A 5,442-nucleotide genomic window follows, 5' to 3' on the forward strand; every position below is an offset into this window, starting at 1 on the left:
CCAAAACAGTCAGGTCTAAGGTCCTCGTGGTGAGCTGGGCCTGTCGCCACCGGAGGGGGCAGAGAGCGCTCCGGGCGGAGTTATGACAAATAACTTATTTTTCTTTTTCTCTCTTTTAGCCGGCTGACTGGTGAAGACCCTGTCCAACTCCTCATCGGTCTCTCCACCTGTCTCCATGAATTTTGCATGATGATGCAGACCCTGCAGCGCATTGCACTCCCATTTTTTCCCAAGAACACTAAGCTGGGAAAAGGGGGCCTAAACTAACCTAGAGGCCCTCCCTATCTAGGGCACCCTTCTTTAATTCCTACAGGGGTTGCCACTTAATTATGGAGCCTAGTTTTTTGCTTGTATTGGCCTTTGGATACTCTAACCAGCATTCTTTCCCTATTGCTGTGAAGAGGGAGTTCTAAAGTATTTATTACATCACAAAATAAAAGTTGAACTGCCAGTCTTGTCTGAGTTTGTCAGTTACTGGGCCTCCATCTTATTCTTGCCTTTGTCCCTGGTTTGGGGGGGAGGTGTGGAATTCAGGTACTCTAGTCAGTTGAACACAATTTAGGAAATGGAAGAAAATGGAAATTAATTGTGCCATGCCATTCAGCATTAGCAGCTGCTGTTATTTAGGAATTTTTTAACTTTATAGTTTTTTTTATATATTAAATACACAAAAATAACATATAATATATAATTTTTGCAAGTTCAGGATTATATTTTTTTCTGAACTCTTTTCAAACATGAGCTTTTTCTTTTTTTCCCCCCAAAGCATTTTTTATCTTTTATTCCTTGCCAAACATTAAAAAAACAAAAAACTACTGTGATATTCTATTTCTTGCTTTGAAAATCAGTTTTACTTTGTATTGCTCATGCCTTAAAGATGAAAGTTTCTTTGTAATATAACAATCAGTGAACTCTTTCTTTTGACTTCTTTATTAAGTTGGTTGCATAAAAGATAAATTCTCACACTGACAATTCTTACCAAGAATAAAATCAACAAAAGCAAGGCAATAGTGCCCTAGCCAGTTTGGTTCAGTGGATAGAGCGTCAGCCTGCGGGCTGAAGGGGCCCAGGTTTGATTCTGACCAAGGGCACTTACCCGGGTTGTGGGCTTGATCCCTAGTGTGGGGCGTGCAGGAGGCAGCTGATCAATGATTCTCATCACTGATGTTTCCATCTCTCTCTCCCTCTCCCTTCCTCTCTGAAATCAATAAAAATATATTTAAATAAATATATATATATAAAATAAAATAAATAAAAAAAGATTATTTTATTCTACTTGAAGGAGAATGGGTCTCAGCCTGCAGTTAAGTGGCATGAGCAACAAAGGACAACAAATATCAGGAAGAGTAATGCCCACATATATCAAAATATCTAGTTGAATCATGTTCTTTCTGCTTATATAGCAGTCTATTATATATAGTCTATTAAACAACTAGCATAATGGAAGCTTCCGTCTCATGAGACACAATTACTAAATTAGCATACATCTATGAGAAATTTTCAAGCCCCACACCTGAAACATTTTAGCACACCTATTAAGTACTGCAGGTCATTTAGAAAAACAGATATAAAACATACGCCCAGTCTTTGCAATTAAAAATTTCCCATAACATATAAACAATGTCCAGATGTAAATTCTGAACTAAATGTGTTTTTTTCTAAGTATGATTTATGTCATCAAGGCTTTCTTAAACAAAGATAGGTCTTAGGTATATGATCTGTACAAACTGACAGTATATGATCTGTACAAATTGTTGAACATTTACAATTACATACAGAATTCGATATGATTTTGTGTGAATAGTTATTTCCTCAAGGTAGATTCCAAATAGCTTTTTCTTCCTATTATGATATGACAATATAACTCTTTTCTGAGTGAAGATATATGTTAACATATTGCAGGCGGATCACAAGCATTTGCATGTTTTCATACTACACAGTGTTTTACATAAATGTTAAAGGCACGCCTTAAAATTAACTACCCATTGCATTTTGAAGTTATTTATTACATATTCTTACAAGCTAATATCTTTTTAAAGTATGATACTTTATAGAACGTTTTTTTTTTTTGGTACTTGTTCAATAGAAACTTATTTGGCCACTGGGTAAAGCTAGCAATAAAACTACTGGTGCGCAATGTGTTAAGGTTGAAAGTGTAAACACTCTGGAAGTAAAAAGACTTAGTGAAGAAATTAATGTTCATTTAGAGATGTGTATCATCTCATAATAGGCCCTGAATTTTCGAATTTACATGTCAGAATACATTTACATCTTAAATTTCTAGGAAAGGTACAGGCTTTGTGTCAAAAAGCAGCAAAATCTTAAACCCACCAGTTTACGGAAAAAGCCATTACTTTCATTAGAAACACATAATGCTTCTCAAGATGTTGGCAACCGGTCGCCATACAGACGTATATTTTATACAGTGTACTTCTCCCTTTAATTAAATTCCAGGAGGAGGTGGAATACCTCCTTGGGTATGAGAAGCAGAAGTATTGGATGGACTGTGTAAGTTGGTCTCCTTGGACACAAACCACGCATTTTCTCCCCCAAAGTATATTCAGAAAGCCGAAGATCACAGATACATTTAGGGATCCCATACTAGTCACAGAGCCAAAATAACACATCAATCCTTGAGAACAACAGGCTGCGAGTTCCTGGACAATACTGGGGCCGGTAGCTATTTGAATATCTATCTGTAAGAGCTTTAGCCCGGGCTGAAGCGCTCACCAGCCACAAGAATGTGACAACAAGAATCACAAGGTCAGTCATGGGAAGTTTTCAACTATCCCCATATAGGGTTGTGTAACCAACATAGAGCAGACGAGCAGCAACGCAGTACAGGAAGACAAAGACTGCAAACGGCACATAGAATCGCGCAGAAGCATCGTAATCTCCAAGGACAAACTTGCTCCAACCTATATCACACGCATTTACTGGCAAAGACTGAAATGATGCCTCGTTCGACCTGAATGGTTAAGCAAAAGTAGCCGTAATGGTTCTATTGTCAGGAACTTTAGGGGGACAACTCACTAGAATTTCTGACTTGCCCTTAAAACCTCCACGGGTGGCGAAAGCAAAGATAGAAGCTATCAGGACCCCGATGAAGCAGAGCGGCTCCTTGAGCGGGGTGAGGCTGAGCTGAAAGGAGGGCATCCTCTGAGGGAAGGAGGGAGGGAGAGACAACCAGGATGGCTGGGCAGCGGCGGGCGGCGGCAGAGGAGGAGGACCCATGAGACACCAGCGAAGGAGGAGGCTCGAGACCGAGCAGTCCGACGGCATAACAGAAGTCCAAGAATGTAATTGTTGAACATTTCACGTTTCCATTTTCCTCCACTTGGAATTCATGATTTGATGGAATTCTTCTATAGGACTTTGTGGGAATGGTTATTTTCCTCAAGGTAGATTCCAAACGGTAGAATTACTGAGTTAAAAATGTGTATTTAGGAGAGATCAACCAAAGGACCCGTATGCATGCATATAAGCCTAACTACTGAACACAGACACCAGGGGTGGGTGAGGGCATGAGTGGGGGGATAAGGACTCATATGTAATACCTTAATCAATAAAGAAAAAAATGTATATTTATATTTATTTTTTAAAACTCTTAGTCTACAGTACACAATTGCTCTCCAGAAAGTGCCCTCCCACCAGAATTTTAGTTTGCTCAGGTTTTTTTTTGTTTACCAGTATTTGATTCCAGCCAAAATTATAAAGAAAAATAGGCACCTTAATTTGCATAAGATAAAACAACCCAGAAGTACTAGAATGAGAATTTTGTGGCTTACTAACATTTCAGATGTGTTGAGAGAATTAGTTTAGCTTTTGCGGGGAGGAGTTAGCTCCCTCTGATGTACCTTTTTTCCTGCAACCCTGCCAAACTTGCCTATAGTTTTACTAGCTCTTCTGTGAATTACATCAGATTTTCATCATAGGTGATCAGGTTGTCTGCAGATAAGGCAGTTGGATGTCTCCTTTCCAATCTGGATGCCTCTTTGTGACTGGCTTCTAATAATGGGGTTGAATTTTCCTGCTTCTTTGCACGCGTGGTAATTGTAGATTGGATGCCATTGAGACATTTTACCCAGGATGGTATCTATGCTCCCAAATATACTCTTGAGTTTTGTTCTGGGATTCTGTTAAGTTACTTGGAAACAGTTTGGCTCTATTAGACTAAGAAACCATCTTTCCTAGTAGGGTTCTTTTAAAAACATTGGAAATGGGTTTTAAATTTGATGACATGTCTGCACCCCTGTGGAAGACATCTGTTGGTTTTGCCACCCAACATCCATTCCCCCTCCCCTGCTACCAGTGTCCTTATTTCCACATAGATGTGCCCATCCCCCTGCCCTGGCAAACCAGAGCCCTGCTTTCCTGTAGCCGCGCTGATCCCATCTAACCAGTGACGCTTTTGGGGGGCTGCAGGGGTGCGGGCAGGCGCCGAACAGAAGGGCAGTTGGGGCAAGAAAGGCAAAACTCAGAGAACCAAATCTTGGATCCAGCCAAGAACTACCCCCTAATCTTTCAGTTACATAGACCCAGAAATTCTTCCTTTGGCTCTAGCCAGGGTGGGTATTTTTTACTACTAAGTGGAGAAATAGGTCATGTTCATGGATTGGTAGACCCAGTATTCTTAAATTGAATGTTCTCACCACACCATTCTATAAACTTGATGCAAACCTAATAAAAATCCTGACTTTGCAGAAATTGACAAACTGATTCCAAAACGTATGTGGAAATGCAAAGAATCCAAAATAGGAACATCAACCTTGAAAAAGAAGAATAAAGTTGAAAGATATAAATGTGACTAAAAGAGAATACAGACAAAACGAAAAGCTCATGCTTTGCTGGTGGAAATGCAAGTTGGCATAATCATATTGAAAAACAGTTCTTCAGTTTCTTATAAAGTTAAATTTCCACTTAACCGCATGTGCCAGGAAGGCTGCTTCTGCTATTTACCTGATAATTAAAACCATATGTCCTCACGAAGACTTGTACATAAACGTTTGTATCGACTCTATTAGTAAAAAGCCCGATTTGGAAACAACCGAAATGTCCATCAACAGGAGAATGGTTACACCGATTATGATACATCTGTGCAGTGGAATAGCACTCAGCAACAAAGAGGGATGGAGGAGTGACTGCGGCTCAGCATACCCCCAGGGCGGGGCCCCACCTGTCTCTGCAGATTCAGAGGCAGCAGCAGGTGGAGTGCATAGAGATGAATAGGCCAGGACTAGCCCAGAGGCACCGAGTCACTCCCAGAACTCGATGACAGGGCTCAACAAGCAAATGTTACATGAGGGTGGCCGGGCAGGTGCTGCCAGCGGCTTTGACGCTCACCCGGAAGCCTGGTGTTGGGCCAGATAGCGGGGAAACAGTCACGTTCCCAGCAGCCTCAGCACAGAAGCCCATAGGAGACCTCTCTTGCCAGGAAACGAA

At 40.7% G+C, this 5,442-nt stretch overlaps 1 pseudogene; it reads right to left on the bottom strand.

The window, feature by feature from the left end:
* Positions 1-2,443: 2,443 nt before the first annotated feature.
* On the bottom strand, positions 2,444-3,203 carry LOC102254766 (annotated as a pseudogene).
* Positions 3,204-5,442: the final 2,239 nt, after the last annotated feature.

This window comes from Myotis brandtii, unplaced genomic scaffold, assembly GCF_000412655.1.
Source record: "Myotis brandtii unplaced genomic scaffold, ASM41265v1 scaffold889, whole genome shotgun sequence".
NCBI lineage: Eukaryota > Metazoa > Chordata > Mammalia > Chiroptera > Vespertilionidae > Myotis > Myotis brandtii.